Here is a 17,510-nt window from a genome sequence, read left to right as displayed (position 1 = left end):
CTATTATTTCACTGGTTGAAGCCAATAGTTCTCAGTCTTGGTTATAATTATTATGTGGGTATAAAGCTGAGGCCTAACACTCAGAGGTTCTGATTTGTTGGCCTAAAAATGAAACCTTATTCCCCAAGTGTTTCTAAGGCACAGCCAAAATAGAGAATCATTAAAGTCCCTGTACTTGTTGAGATGTAGCACTAGCTTAATTCACCTATAGCAGATGTTTATCCCAAATACACCACATCAAGGCAATGTTCTAAGTGCTGTGGAAAAGGTAAAGAACTATAACATGTAACCCAGTGCTCAGGGGCTTTAATGTAGCTCGACACATACTTTCAAAAGATCACATGATAAGATAAATACTTAAAAAATATAACCAAAGTATGGCTTCACTGATCAAAGATGTGGTGAAAATCTTGGGTGCTATAAAAATGAGAGATATCCATGCACTGAAATGAGAGGAAAAGTTTAATGCATGAGAATAGGCTTCTGCTGAGTTTTAAGGCAGGATGAAATTCAGAGAGAGGAACAGGGAGAGAGCATTGTTTTCAAGAAAAGACACAGTTGCAAGAATATGCAAAGCAACTTTAGGGGGACTAAAAAAAGCCCATTCTGAAGGAAGGGTTTCTATAAAACAGCCTTAGGAGAATCTGGAGAGGCAATTTTGAGCCAGAATACAGAGTATCGGTAAAATGGCAAAGGAGTTGGACCACTTTCCAGAATATCTGGAAATAGTATCTGAATGGAAGCTGTTGAAGGCTCATGTCCCAAGAGGTCTTAGTAAATTTACTAGGTTCTTAGTGATGCCAGATACCGTGCTAGAAGTAACTAGATATGTTAACTCATTTAACACAAACATCTGGAAAGGTAGTTACTCTTATCCCTATTTTACAGAATCAGAAGGGAGGTCACTTACTTTTCTCCATTACATAGCCGGAAATACTAAGCTGAGACTGGGGCATGCTGTTTTCTTCAGCAACACGGCATCATAAAAGTCAATGTATTAAGACTGTCATGTCTCAATTAAAAATTAAGATGTAATTCACGTACCATAGAAGTCATCATTTTTAAGCACATAATTCTACTTTTTGTCTCTATGAATTTGACTATTCTACGTACTTCATATAAGCAGAATCATATTTGTCCTTTTGTGACTGGTTTATTTTACCTCACATAATGTCTTGAAGATTCATTCATGGTGTAACATATCAAAATTTCCTTCCTTCTTAAGGCAGAAGAGTATTCCATTATATGCATATACCACATTCTCTTTTTCTATTTATCTGTTGATAGACACAGATTGCTTCCACCTTTAGGGTATTGTGAATAATGCAGTTCTAAACATGTTTGCTCATTGTTTCTAAGTTTTTGTATGGACATATGTTTTCAATTCTCTTGGGAGTAGAATTCCTAGGAGTGAAATTGCTAGGTCATAAGATAATTTTACATTTAACCTTTTGAGGAGCTGCCAAACTGTTTTTTACAAAGTCTCTGCCATTTTACATTCCCGTCAGCAATTATATGAGGGTTCCAATTCTTCCACACCCTCACAAACACTTGTTATTGTCTGTCCTTTTCATTTGTTTGTTTAAAGCCATCCTAGTGAATGTGATGCAGGAGAAGATGCAGAGGCTTGGGGCTTCCCCAAGTGGCTCAGTGGTAAAGAATCTATCTGTCAGTGCAGGAGACGCAGGTCGATCCCTGGTCCATGAAGATGCCACATGCTTTGGAGCAGCTAAGCCCATGCACCACAACTATCAAGCCTGTGCCCTAGAGCCTGGGAGTTGCAATGACTAAAGCCCACGCAGCCCAGAGCCTGTGCTCTGCAACAAGAGAAGCCGCTGCCATGAGAAGCCCATGCCCTGCAACTAGAGAGCAGCTCCTGCTTGCTGCAGTCAGAGAAAAGTCCACACAGCTGGAGACCCAGCACAGCCAAAAATAGATAAATAAATAAAATTGTTTTTTTTTTTTAAAAGATATTGGCTTGTTGCCATAGTCCAGATGTAAAGTGATAAGTCTGAACAGAAGGGTGGCAGAGAAAATGAAATAAAATGATAAAGTAGGGAAATATTACTGATTGAGAAATGGGTGGATATTAGTAACACTGTAGATGTAGGAAGAAAGACTCAATTATGGCAATAAAGCTTTGGGTTTGGTTGCCTGGAAGAATGATGTTATTAATCGGAAAAAAAATTCTATAAAGGAATTTGAAATGACAAAATAAATTTCTGACATGACATATTTGAGGAATCCATGTATTCCAAATAATTATTACCAGACAAGTACAGTTCAGGAGGTTAGGGTTGGAGACAATGAAACATTTTGTCATTTTAGAAAAGGTCAAAGAAACAATGGTAAGAAGAGGGTCTTTGTCTGTATATCCTTAGATTCCTAAGGCTGGGTTTAGCAACTTACGGACCAAATATTGAGGAAGGAAGGAAACACTTGCCTTCCTGTTTTCTGTTTAAAATAGTAATGTAAAACCTAAATGGTTAATGTATTCTCAGAGTAAACTCAGAGTTTTATCAGAACGTAACTGGTGTAAGATTTTTATCTATACTGTAAGGCATTCGGGACAGCACTGTCCTTGGCTCAGAATGGTGTGAGCGGGCTGAGTGAGACTATTCTCTAAAGACCAGCCCAAGATGGGGGGCCCTAGAGAAATGCATGTCACTATGAGCAGTTATCTGACTGGCTGGGAACCAAGCTGGCAAATCATCAAAGAGACCATGAAGTTCCAATTTTCTATGCCCCCAAAAGGTCCTTTATAGAAAGAGGCTGTCCCAATACATAGAATGTACACCTGTAAGAGGCCACAAGGCTCCTGTCAGAACACAGTTCCTCACTGACCAGTGGTCTTGGCTGTGTTCAGTCTTGGAATGTCTCCAACATGACATCATTCAGGAATCATTGCAGTGATGATTCATATGCTTGGGTACAGGGTTTGAAAGAGAACCTTAATAATACTATTTAGGATGCTATGGTAAATACTCTTAAAGCAAATACAAAACAATATCAATCTGCTTATATATTGAGTTTTCCCTCTGACCTGATATACTGAGATTATAAAGAAAACAAAAATCATTTAGAAGCCTAAACAGGCATGAAGGGTAACTGCAACCAGACAGAAATCAAGGTGAAACACCGCCCCCTCACCACCCCCACCACCTCCCACTGCAAACCAAGAGCACATTGAAATTTTCTCACTCCCGTCCATATTTTCAACTGAATGAAATAAATCTCACAGTCAAAATCACTATCTAAGGATAATGTGGTTCTAAGACAGATTTTTCTTTTGTCTCCCTAGATTGAAACTTATTCTGCTATTTTATCTTCATCAACTACTCACTGTTTCAAAAGGATAATATCCTTTTGCAATCTTTTCCAGAGTGTAGATGAAAAAAATAACAGTGACAATAAAAACAGCTGAGATTTACTGATTGCATTCTTAGTCATTTAATCTTCAAAATACTGTCAGTCATGTCCGTTAGCACACACTTTGTAGGTGGCATGCCTCCAACAGCTTATAGGAGATTCAGGGAAGAACAGAATTCTTTTTGGTGAAAGGTAAGTTACTCTGTACTTCAAATACGAGTTAGCAGACACTTTGCTTCAAAAGCGGAACCAAACTTTTCTTTACGATCAGGATGTACACATCAATGTACACTATGCATTGTATATAGAAATCTTTCTTTGCGGTCTCATATTCATTCTCCTTCCAATAGACAGATATTTCACTGATCAAATCATGAGATAAATATTTCCACTGCAAACAGGGCACTATGCTCATGCTGCTGGATCTAGCCCTTCCTTCCCGTTTTGTGCTCCTCAGCCACCTTTACTGCATGTCTCTACAAAGTTTCCCAGTGATAGGTGTTTCCTTCCTGTTGTCATGCTGCCTGGGCTGCCTCCCTGCTGGACATGAGCCTTCTCCGGGTCTGAAAGGGGTCAGACTGGACATCCACTGAACAGCAGGTTACTGACCTCAGCAGGATATCCCCAGGACTCAGGTCTCTCTCCTCTTTCCTCTCCTTTCTCCCCCTCCCCCACCCCAACAAGCCTAGGCTCAGGCTCCCTCCCTCTCTCTCTTCAAGGAAATGATCCCCACTGCAAGGTGCCCAAAGGGAAGTGCTATTTCAGAATGTCAGCTCCTTGGCAGCAATGTTTGTTCTATTAAAGCTTTAAAAAAAAAAAAAATTCACTACAGCAGTTAAAGCTCTAAGAAGAAAACTAAAGGAAGTCCTCATGTATATTTTCTCCTCACTCTTCCTAACACAAAGTAGTAACTCCAAGGAAAAATTCAGTAAGCATTTACAGAACAAATTCCACTAAGATAAAAGTATACATATATACACCAAACCAGACTGTTCCTAATGAACAGTCTTCATAGAACTAAAATTGCCAAACAAAGCTGAAACATTAGGCAGCAGTTATAAACTGTTTGACATAGTATTTCTATTGCACAAAAACATTAGGTACCGTGTCCTAATTTGTTACAGGTATAAATTAATTTGGCGTTGGCGTGTATAGATTATCAACATATATACCTTCCAAAAACAGGCAAACAAAAGTTATGAGGGAATAGATATTCTAATATCTATAGAATAGATATTCTATATCTAGAAACACTAAGATGAAAAACCCACATTAAAAAAAAATACTGAGTAAAAATCAAGCAGAACAAGCATACATAATTTCTTGCATCTGAAATGCAAATATTTCTATGACACTCTGACACTTGCTAATACTTGACCTCTTTGGTCAGAGACTGGGCTATATTATTTACATAAGCCAATGGAGGTGTGGCCTTTTTTTTTTTTTTTAAACTCTGAAAAGCCACTAAAATAGGAAACATTTATCCACTAAAATAGGAAACACAGTCCTCTGTAATTCTCTATAACAGAGCTTCCATTCACAACATCTAAGCATTTTGGGGATCCCTTCTAGGAACTCTATGTAGTGGAGGAAAAGAAGGGCAGAGAAGATGAAAGAGGTGGAGGAAAATGTGTACACTGATTTTTTTATGGTTCATGTGTTCCTTTTTCTCCACACAAGGAACTTTAGATCTTGGTGACTAAATTTCTATGGCTGACTGCAGAACAATATTTCTATTAGGAGCGAGGCTTTGAGCTGAATCTCAGAAGACATTTCTCACCCATCACTCTCGTAAACCCATAAGCAAACTAAGGAAGTAGGCAGGTAGAAAAGATAAACAAAGTATAAACCCATCTCAGTTTTAATTCTGCCACTAATTTGCTATAACTTCATGATCTGAGGCCAATCACTTACCGAAACTGAGCTTTGAGATGTCTATAAAATGTTGAATTGTTTTAACTCTGTTCCAAACCAGGTTTAAGGTATTATGATTCTATGACTTAAATATGGTCTAATTTGATAGAGATGTAACAAATACATGTTTAAAAAAAGAGGTATTACACAATGAATAAGGTGTAAAACCATGACAAAATTATATTGATAGGAAATTAGAATAATTAGAATAATCAATATAATTTTATTTCACATGAGTTTGAGCAAACTCAGGGAGATGGTGAAGGATAGAGAAGCTTGGCATGCTGCAGTCCATGGGGTCACAAGAGTCAGACACAACTTAGTGAGTGAACAACAACCACCTTCACATACTAAATATTAAAACTTTGTAATGAATAATCCTCACGTAACAGGTAACTATAAACTGATCATCACAATGCTTACTCATTTCCCCTAAATTATTTTACAATGTATTGATATATTCTCTTCCTTTAGATTTGGTAATTTCATATTATAAAGTAATAAAGCAGATCTTTCAGAGTAATGAGACCATAGTTTTATTTACTCGGATTATTAAAAGAAATTATGCATTTTACAAAATTAGAAATGTTATTAACATGACATAAAGTACTTTTATCATAAGGTACTCTTAAAAACACCAAAATATGTAAATGATGGTTCTCTTGCTATCCACGAGTGATAATAAAAACATTTAACAGCTAGCATGTCAAAGCATGGGTCATAGTGTTGGAGGAGGGTCCAAGAGACCACCTGTTTTTAGCTACAGGACTGTGGGGAAGATCAGGGAGTCATGGAGAAGGAGACAAGGTATCTTAGAGCAGTAGAATTCCCTCACCACCTTGGAAATATTTCAGCAACCTTCAGCACAGCTCTACTCATGTATACCTGCTACATATAAGCTCTAGCTATTTGAATGATTCTTAAATAAAGGATTTTTTAATACCGGCTTTAAGCAATTGCTAAAATCTTTGCAAATCACAACACTGTAAATCAACTATACTCCAATAAAATAATTTTTAAAGTCTTTGCAAATGTACTACTTCTTACTGGGGAAAATGTAACTATTAACTTTGGCAGTAGCTAGAAAGAAACATCATGGGGGAAATCTGATAGAAGAAATGAAAACTTAAAGATAAAAGGTTTTTTTAATTTTTAAAAATTTTATGTAAAAATTATATGCTTTGTGAGATTGAAATTATTAAAAATTTAGAATATGAGGTTAAACTTTCAAGTAATGACCAGGATGACAGAATTTAAGTACATTTTCCCCCTAAATAAACAAATTTTTAGTGTGAACAGCTGTACCACACTTAAGATTGGAGAGTCATATAAGTAAATGAGAAATCCAAGTAGATATTTTAATAACAAAATTTTGATATATTTTCATAAAATTACTATTTTCAAATTAAACTGGATTTTCATACATTTCCTGGGGATGGTAAATGTTGCTTAGAAGTTAATTTCTTAAAAATAAGCAGATCATAATGTTGAAGAAATGGCAGTATAATTAAAAAATATTTAATGCCATGTTCCAAAGATGTAGAAGGCAGTCTATATAGAACTGCACATTTAAAAAATGTTTTAAGTCATTTTTTTTATTTGCTAGATCTTCTAGATGGAATATACAGTCTAAAGAGAGCAGAAATTTGTTGTTGTTGTTGACTGTTCTCTTGTTGAAAGGGATTAAAAGTTACCTAGCAACCCCTGTGTTGTAGAAACCAAAATTAAAAAGAGTCTGTTGTCAACTACCAGTTCTTCTAAATGGAAGAGTGCAAGCAGGTAAGAAAGCATTATTTTGCTACAGACCTCTGTCACACATTTTTAATCACAAGACAAAGTAAATATCATCAACAAACTCCCAAGAAAAAGAAACTCATCTAAAAGCATATTAATTGCAGCTAAATTGAAAGTTTATCAGCCATGACCACACAGACAGAGACATATAACACACACTCCAATTAAGAAAATAACAAAAGACTTGTCCAAAGAGTACACAGATCATAGCTTAGGGAGAGTGACTGAACAACGGAAACTTTCTGAGGGCTTTAAAATATTCTAGGTCGAAATACAAATGAGTATAATAATAATGATTTATAGTAGAGGCTTTATTTTAAACCTTATTTTATAGAGGCAAACAAGGAATAAAAGTGGGACAGGAGGTAGCTGGGGAAAGCAACTTTAACGCAGAGGAATAAACAGGAGGAATTGAGTTATAAAGAATGATAAAAGGACAACATCAATAAAAATGTGAAATACTATTGGTGATGATGATACAGGGAAAGGTAAATGATGGAATATATTTAAATGTCAGAACTTACTTACCTTTTTTTTTGGAATGTCATGATACCACAGTGTAACATATAAGCTCTAAAACAAAAAGGTATCATGTAGCTCCCTTGTAAAACAAAGAAACTACATATTTTAAAACAAAAAACCCTCAATAATTATAAAATATGTGAATGTATTTTATACAATTAAAAGTATGAGAACAGGAATGTGAGAGTATGTTATTTCCCCCGATGTATTGATGACTGAGGTTCTGGAATATAGGAAGCATTTTTAGATACTGAAAGAACAAAATCACCATTTTAAAATCATCACTGAGCAAAAGAGTTTGGAAAAAAAGGAGTCGCTGACCCTGCCTTTCGAGAAGGATGTCTGAGAAAAGCCCTTTGCACCAAGTTGACTCTGGGTCACAGGCCATGGGAATCAATCCTGAATGTCCTGATTCTTCACTGAGTGGACGAGATGCTCAATGAAACTGGAGCATTAACTTCTTATACTTGGAGATGTGAAAGTGTCATTTCTAAGAAAGGTCAACCATCAGCTGACCAGAAAAGCATAACCATTGTAACCTCCAAGAATGAGTCAGTTAACAAAATGAAGGGAAAACAGACAAACAAGCAACCAAGTATATGTATGTTATTTCAGCTCTGTAGCCATTACAAGGGGCTTCCCTGGGATCTCAGGTGGTAAAGAATCCACCTGCAGTACAGGAGACCCTGGTTCGATTCCTGGGTCAGGAAGATCCCCTGGTGAAGGGCATGGCAACCCACTCCAGTATTCTTGCCTGAAGAATCCCCATGGACAGAGGAGCCTGGCGGGCTACAGTCCATGGGTTCACAAAGAGTCGGACACAACTGAGCAAATAAGCACACAACAGCCATTAAAAGCCAGATACTGTGCATGCTGGAAAAACCTCTTTCCTTTTGAGAAAGATGAGCAATACTGAAGAACCTAATAGTGGGATAAACTTAACCAGGCCTCCCTAGGAAGGCAGCTGCTTTACAGAATCTCATGGTAGACAGTCTTACAGTGGGAGACCAATCCTGTCTCTAGCTGTCATTAAAATGACTTAACACTCCAGGTTTATGCCAGGTCATCTCCAGAGCCATGAATGAAGTCATGTTTTATCAGAAAGCAGGTCAGAGGTGACATAAATCATCTAAGGGGAACAGCTGACTAAAAATAAGTTTCTATTACAAGCACTCATTTCCTAAATGAGGAGGATAGATATCCTTCATTTTCTGAGGAGTGATGAAGAGGGGGGAAATCCTCACATAAAACCAAACAGGACTCTCATCTTTAGTACTAGGAGAAAAGGCATGGAGTCTGTAGGTACATGAGTTTGGCTTGTAGCCTTTCATCTATCAAAGGCACTGAATGAAGCCAAGTAAATCTCGCCCACTGGCCATCTTCGGATCAACTCATATGCCCGCCCTCACCTTTTGTATAAAGGACTGGTACTAACTGTTCACTGAAATTAGGTTGTGACTCAATTAAGAAGATTAGGTTATTTTCTCAACCTCAGACTGGAAACCTAGAGTCAAGACAGGACTTGAACTGAAACACTAAGAAAAACAAAAGATACTTTTACTGCCTAGCCTGTTTTCTTTTAATAAATTCATGGTGCTTTTAGGTTGCATTACATTTTTAAAATTAAACATACTTTTAGACCAGATTTTGGTTCACTCTAAAATTTAGTGGAAAGAATAATGAGTTGTAATATACTTTGGTCTACACACATGTGGTAAAGAACCTGTCAGCCAACGTAGGAGACATAAGAGATGTGGGTTTGATCCCTGGGTTGGGAAGATCCCCTGGAGAAGGGAATGGCAACCCATTCCAGCATTCTTGCCTGGAGAATCCCATGGACAGAGGAGCCTGGTGGGCTACAGTCCATGACGTTGCACAGAGTTGGGCACAACTGAAGCTACTTAGCACACATGCACACACATGTAATCAGATTGATTATATCCTTTGCAACTGAAGATGGAGAAATTCTATACAGTCAGCAAAAAACAAGACCTGGAGCCAACTGTGGCACAGATCATGAGCTCCTTATTGCAAAATTCAGGCTCAAATTGAAGAAAGGAGGGAAAACCACTAGACCATTCAGGTATGAGCTAAATCAAATTCCTTATGATTATACAGTGGAGGTGATGAACCGATTCAAGGGACTAGATCTGGTAGACAAGACAGCCCGAAGAACTATGGATGGAGGTTCATAACACTACCAAAACTATCCCAAGAAAAAGAAATGCAAGAAGGCAAAGTGGTTGTCTGAAGAGGCCTTACAAATAGATGAGAAAAGAAGAGGTGCAAAAGGCAAGGAAAAAGGGGAAAATATACCCAACTGAATGTGGAGTTCCAGAGAACAGCAAGAGGACAGAAGAAAGCTTTCCTAAGTGAACAATGGAAAGAAGTAGAAGAAAACAATACACTGAGGGAGATTTCTTCAAAAAAATTGGAGATACAAAGGGAATATATCATGCAAAGATGGGCACAAAAATGGACAAAAATGGCGAAGACCTAACAGAAGCAGAAGATAGTAAGAAGAGGTGGCAAGAATACACAGAAGAACTGTATAAAATATGTCTTAATGATCCAGATAACCACAATGGTATGGTCACTCACTAGAGACAGATATCCTGGAGTGTAATGTCAGGTGGGCCTTAGAAAGCATTACTACATCACAACAAAGTATGGAACATTCTTCAAGAGATGGGAATACCAGACCACCCTACCTGCCTCCTGAAAAACCTGTATACAGGTCAAGAAGCAACAGTTAGAACTGGACATGGACTGGTTCAAAATTGGGAAAGGAATATGGCAAGGCTGTATATTGTCACCCTGCTTATTTAATATCTATGTAGAGTACATCATGCAAAATGATGGGCTGGATGAAGCACAACCTGGAATCAAGATTGTCAGGAGAAATATCAATAACTTCAGATATGCAGATGACAACACCCTTATGGCAGAAAGTGAAGAAGACCTAAACAGCTTCTTGATGAAGGTGAAAGAAGAGAGTGAAAAAGTTGGCTTAGAACTCAACATTCAGAAATCTAAGATCATGGCATCTGGTCTCATCAATCATGGCAATAGATGGGGAAACAGTGGAAACCTTGACAAACTTTATCTACCTGGGCTCCAAAATCAGTGCAGATGGTGACTGCAGCCATGAAATTAAAAGACATTTGCTCCTTGGAAGAAAAGCTATGACCAACCTAGACAACAAATTACAAAGCAGAGACATTACTTTGTCAACAAAGGTCCGTATAGTCAAAGCTATGGTTTTTCCAGTAGTCATGTATGGATATGAGAGTTGGATCATAAAGAAAACTGAGCACCAAAGAATTGATGCTTTTGAATTGTGATGTTGGAGGACATTCTTGAGAATCCCTTGGATAGCAAGGAGACCAAACAAGTCTATCCTAGAGGAACTCAGTCCTGAATATTCATTGAAAGGACTGATGCTGAAGCTCCAATACTTTGTCCAATACTTTGGCCACCTGATGGGAGGAGCCAACTCATTAGAAAAGGCCCTGTTGCTGGGAAAGATTGAAGGCAGGAGGAAAAGGGACGACAGAGGATGAGATGATTGGATGGCATCACCAAATCAGTGCACATGAGTTTGAGCATGCTCCAGGAGATGGTGAAGGACAGGGAAGCCTGGTGTGCTGCAGTCCATGGGATCGCAAGGAATGGACATGACTGCATGACTGAACAACAACAGCCAGAGACCCCTCCTAATCACAACTGTCTCCATTGTCCTCAAAAGTTGAACCTCTATTCTGACTTTTCCAGGAATCAATTCTTTATTTTCTCTTTTAGTTTATCACCAAAATGTTCATTCATAAACACTAGTTTAGTTATGCTTCAACTTGATAATTTCTATGTCTGTTTTAATATAGAGTTTCTACTTTATCCTCTTTTTTCCTCATAGTTTATTTGTTGAAGAAACTATATCTTTTGTCTCCAGGGTTTTCTCCAGTCTTGATTTTGCATGTCCTGTAAATTGGGGGTTGGTTCTATAGGCTTGATCAGATTTCAGTTGATTGTTTTTTCTTTTGGCTTCCTAGGTGGTGGTGTCTCTATCTGGAGATAAAAAACATTTGGTTGCCTCTTTTGTCTATGATGTTGACTGCTTTCAGTGGTCAGTAACATCAGGTTTTATGATGAAGGTGCCTCTCCAGACACTTTAATTGTCAGAAGCTGATTATCTAAAATGTTAAAAGTCTCATAGGAACAATAGTCCTTGCATGCTGATAAATTTGTCTGTGTGGTTTTGGTTTTTATTTTATTTGCAAGTCAGGCTGAATATAAAATCTTTAGCTTATTTAGCTTACATATCTTTATTTGTTATATTGAGTATACCACTGCTTTTTTCTGCTGGAATAAATTTTCTTTCAAATTCTGGAAAAAAAAAAAGAAAGCATTACTACAAACAAAGCTAGTGGAGGTGATGGAATTCCAGCTGAGCTATTTCAAATCCTAAAAGATGATGCTGTGAAAGTGCTGCATTCAACATGCCAGCATATCTGGAAAACTCAGCAGTGGCCACGGAACTGGAAAGGTCAGTTTTCATTCCAATCCCAAAGAAAGGCAATGTCAAAGAATGTTTAAATTACCACACAATTGCACTCATTTCACATTCTAGCAAGATTATGCTTAAAATTCTTTAAGCTAGGCTTCAGCAGTATGTGAACTGAGAACTTCAAGATGTAAAAGCTGGATTTAGAGAGGCAGAGGAACCAGAGATCAAATTGCCAATACCCATTGGATCACAGAAAAAGCAAAAGAGTTCCAGAAAAACATCTACTTATGCTTTATTGACTCTGCCAAATCCTTTGACTGTGTGGATCACAATAAACTGTGGAAAATCCTTCAAGAGATGGGAATACCAGATCACCTGACCTGCTTCCTGAGATATCTGGTGCAGGTCAAGAAGCAATAGAACTGGACATGGAACAACAGACTGGTTCAAAATTGGAAAAGAGTATGTCAAGGCTGTATATTGTCACCCTGCTTATTTAACTTATATTCAGAGTACATCATGTGAAATGCTGGGCTGGATGAAGCTCAAGCTAGAATCAAGATTGCTGGGAGAAATATCAATAACCTCAGATATGCAAGATGACACCACCCTTATGGCAGAAACCAAAGAGGAACTAAAGAGCCTCTTGATGAAAGTAAAAGAGGAGAGTGAAAAAGTTGGCTTAAAAGTCAACATTTTAAAAACTAACATTATGGCATCCGGTCCCATCACTTCATGGCAAACAGATGGGAAAAAGTGTAAACAGTAACTTTATTTTCCTGGGCTCCAAAATCACTGTGGACAGTGACTGCAGCCATGAAATTAAAAGACACTTGCCCCCTGGAAGAAAAGCTATGGCCAATCTAGACAGTATATTAAAAAGCAGAGACATCACTTTGCCTACAAAGGTCTGTATAGTCAAAGCTATGGTTTTTTCCAATAGTCATGTATGGATGTGAGAGTTGAACCATAAAGAAGGCTGAGTGCCAAAGAATTCGATGCTTTTGAACTGTGATGTTGGAGAAGACTCTTGATAGTCCCTTAGACAGCAAGGAGATCAAACCAGTCAAGCCTAAAGGAAATCAACCCTGAATATTCATTGGAAGGACTGATGCTGAAGCTGAAGCTTCAATACATTGGTCACCTGATGCAAAGAGACAACTAACTGGAAAAGATCCTGATGCTGGGAAAGACTGAGGGCTGGATGAAAAGTGGTGACAGAGGACAAGATGGTTGGATAGCATCACTGACTCAATGGACATGGGTTTGTGCAAACTCAGGGAAACAGTGACGGACACGGAAGCCTGGTGTGTTGCCACACACATGTAAAACCTCTCCCACTATAAGGCTTCCTTTTGGAGTGGTGCATTTGTTACCGTTGATGAACTTAAACTGACTCATCATTATCACCAAGTTGACCCTAGGTGTTACTCTTGCTGTTTTACATTCTATGAATTTTGACAGATGTTTAATGACATATATTTACCTTTGTAATATATTACAGAACAGTTTCACCCCCCCTAAAAACCCTCTGTATTTTGCCTATTTATCCTTCCTACCCCCAATTCCTGGAAAAACTAATCTTTATAGTATCTGCATAGTTTCACCTTTTCCAGAAAGTCATACAATCAGAATCAAAGCATATGGACTTTTACAGAATAGACTATCTTTCTTGGTAATATGCATTTAAGATTCCTCTATGTCTTTTCATTGCTTGATACCTAATTTTTTTGGTGTTAAATAATATTCTATTGTCTGCATGCCACAGTATATTTATCCATTTACCTACTGAAGGGCATCTTGGTTGCTACCAAGTTTTGACAATTAGGAAGAAAGCAACTATAAACACTCTATGTGGATTTTTGTGTAGACTTAAGTTTCCAACTCCTTTGAGTAAATTCCCAGGAGTGCAATCACCGGCTTATATGGTAAGAGTATATTTAGTGTTATTAGTAACTGCCAAACTTTCTTCCAAAAGTGGCCCTATCATTTTGCATTCTACCGTCAATGAGTGAAGAATTTCTGTTGTTCCATAATCTCACCGGCACTTGGTGTCTTTAGCATTCTAGCTTTTGGCCATTCTATTAGGTGGGCTGAGTAACCTCATTCATTAATTTGTAATTCCCTAATTACATGATGATGAACACCTTTTCATAAACTTATTTACCATCTGTATATCTTCTTTGATAATATGTCTGTTAAGGTCTTTAGCCCAATTTTTAAATAGGTTGTTCATTTTTTTAATTGTTTTCAGTTTCAAGAGTTCTCTACATATTTCTCTCTAAATAGTTTTCTCTGTATATAGTTCTTTGTATATGACTGTCCTTTATCAAATGTGTTCTTTGTAAATATTTTCTCCAAGTCTATGGCTTGTATTCTCATTCTTTCGACATACACTTTAGTAGAACAGAAATTTAATTTTTTTTTTTTTTTGGCAGTGCTGCTTGGCTTGTAGGATCTTAGTTCTCTTAGCAGGGATCGAACCCTGGCCCTTGGCAGTGAAGGCTCAAAGTCCTAACCACTGATGGCCAGAGAATTTCCAGTTTTTCATTTTAATGAAAGTGAAGGTGAACTCACTCAGTCGTGTCTGCCTCTTTGCAACCCAATGGATGGTAGCCTACCAGGCTTCTCCATCCATGGGATTTTTCAGGCAAGAGTACAGGAGTGGGTTGCCATTTCCTTCTCCAGGGGATCTTTCCGACCCAGGGTTCAAACCCAGGTCTCCCACATTGCAGGCAGACGCTTTATCACCATTTTAATGAAGTCCAGCTTAAAAACTATTCCTTTCAAGAATCATGTCTTTGGTGTTGTATCACCAAGAGGTTATCAACTCACAGTAGTCAGAATGGCTATGATACAAAAGTCTACAAAAGAAAAAAAAAAGAGTCTACAAATAATAATGCTGGTGTGAGTATGGGAAAAGGGGAATACTTTTACATTGTTGGTGGAAATGTAAATTGGCACCGCCAATATGAAAAACAGTATGGACTTTCCTTAAAAACTAAAAATAGAGGTACCATATGATCCAGCAACACCACTCCTGGGCATATATCCTTGAAAGATGAAAATTCTAATTCAAAAAGATACATGCATGCCAATGTTCATAGCAGCACTGTTTACAATAGCCAAGCCTTAGAAATTACCCAAGTGCCCATCAAGAGATGATTGGTTTAAGAAGATACAGTATGAGTATGTGTATATGTGTGTGTGTATATATATAAATATGTGCGCGCACGCGCGCACACACACACACACACACACACACACACAGTGGACTATTACTCTGCCATAAAAAAGAATGAAACATTGCCATTTGAAGCAACATGTATACAAAACAGAAACCAACTCACAGATGTAGAAAACAAACTTACAGTTACTAAAGGAGAAAGAGAGAGGGATAAATTAGCAGTATGGGAGTAACACACACAAGGCTGACTTCAAAGAATGAGTTAGAAATTATTTTCGCTGCTTCTGTTCTCTGAAATTGATATACTTTCTTCCTTAAATGTTTGGTAGAATTCACCAATGAACCCATAAGAAAGACCAGGTGTTTTGCTTTGGAAAGTTTTTAATTACTGATTCAATTTATTTAACAAATATAGGCCTATTTTGATTATTTAATCCTTCTTGTGTGAATTTTGGCAGGTTGTGTCTTTCAAGGAATTAGCTCTTTTCATCTAGGTTACCACATTTGTGGGCATACAGTTTTCACATTACTGTCTTATTTTCTTTTTAATGTCCATGGCATCTGTAGTACTGTCTCCTTTATTGATTTCCAGCTTTAAATTTCATTGATTTTACCTCTGATTTTTATTTTCTTCTGCTTACTTTGGATTGAATTTGCTCTCAATTTTCTAGTTTCCTACAATGAAAGCTTAGCTTATAGATTTTATTTATTTTTATTCTTTATTTATTTTTGGCCACGCCAATGCAGCATGCGAGATTTTAGCTCCCTGAACAGGGATCAAACCCATGCCCTTTCCAGTGGAAGCACAGAATCTTTACCACTGGGCTGCCAGAGACATTCCCTTATTGATTTTAGATATTTCATTTCTGATATATGTATTCAGTACTATACATATATTACCTTTGAACACTATATTCATTGATTTCCCACAAATTTATATGTTGTATTTTCATTTTCATTTAGTTCAAAATATTTTTATATTTCTCTTGAGATCCCTTCCTTGACATAAGTTTGATTTACAAGTATGTTAAATCTCCAGGTGTTTAGGGATTTTTCAATGGTCTCTCTGTAATTGATTTCCAGTATAATTCCCTTAGGGTCTGAGAGCAGACATTAAGGGAATTTTAATTCCTATTCCTTTAAAACTCGATAAGGTATTTTTTATGGCCCAGAATGTGGTCTGTTTTGGTGAATGTTCCATGAGAGCTTCAAAGAATATGTAACATGCTATCACTGGTTGATATCAACATATGCTGTGTGTTAGACTAACACACAATCTATCACTGGATGAAATCTATAGATATCAACTTTATCCCACTGATTGATGGTGCTACTATGTTCTGACTGATTTTTGGCCTGCTAGAGCTGGCTATTTTTAATACAAAGTTGTTAAATTCCCCAACTATAATAGTAGATGCTTCTTCTTCTTTTCTTTTTTGACCTTCTATCAGTTTTTGCCTCACTTATTTTGATACTATTGTTAGATGCATGCACATTAAAAATTGTATACTTTTTTGGAGTCTTAACCTCTTTATCCACCCCATGCAAAAAAGCAAAATGGCTGTCTGGGGAGGCTTTACAAATAGCTGTGAAAAGAAGAGAAGTGAAAAGCAAAGGAGAAAAGGAAAGATATTAGCATCTGAATGCAGAGTTCCAAAGAACAGCAAGGAGAGATAAGAAAGCCTTCCTCAAAGGATCAATGCAAAGAAATAGAGGAAAACAACAGAATGGGAAAGACTAGAGATCTCTTCAAGAATATTAGAGATACCAAGGGAACATTTCATGCAAAGATGGGCTCGATAAAGGACAGAAATGGTACGGACCTGACAGAAGCAGAAGATATTAAGAAGAGGTGGCAAGAATACACAGAAGAACTGTACAAAAAAGATCTTCACAACCAAGATAATGACGATGGTGTGATCACTGACCTAGAGCCAGACATCCTGGAATGTGAAGTCAAGTGGGCCTTAGAAAGCATCACTATGAGCAAAGCTAGTGGAGGTGATGGAATTCCAGTTGAGCTATTTCAAATCCTGGAAGATGATGCTGTGAAAGTGCTGCACTCAATATGCCAGCACATTTGGAAAACTCAGCAGTGGCCACAGGACTGGAAAAGGTCAGTTTTCATTCCAATCCCAAAGAAAGGCAATACCAAGAATGCTCAAACTCCCACACAATTGTACTCATCTCACACACTAGTAAAGTAATGCTCAAAATTCT

At 37.5% G+C, this 17,510-nt stretch overlaps 1 protein-coding gene across 2 annotated transcripts in view; it reads right to left on the bottom strand.

Annotated features, from left to right (window-relative positions):
- Positions 1-17,510, bottom strand: part of TET2 (tet methylcytosine dioxygenase 2) — a 142,617-nt gene that overhangs the window by 97,931 nt on the left and 27,176 nt on the right. The gene's annotated exons all lie outside the window — the stretch shown is intronic.

Source organism: Bubalus kerabau, chromosome 7 (genome assembly GCF_029407905.1).
Source record: "Bubalus kerabau isolate K-KA32 ecotype Philippines breed swamp buffalo chromosome 7, PCC_UOA_SB_1v2, whole genome shotgun sequence".
NCBI classification, from domain to species: Eukaryota; Metazoa; Chordata; class Mammalia; order Artiodactyla; family Bovidae; genus Bubalus; species Bubalus kerabau.
This window is presented reverse-complemented; position numbering and strand designations above follow the sequence as displayed.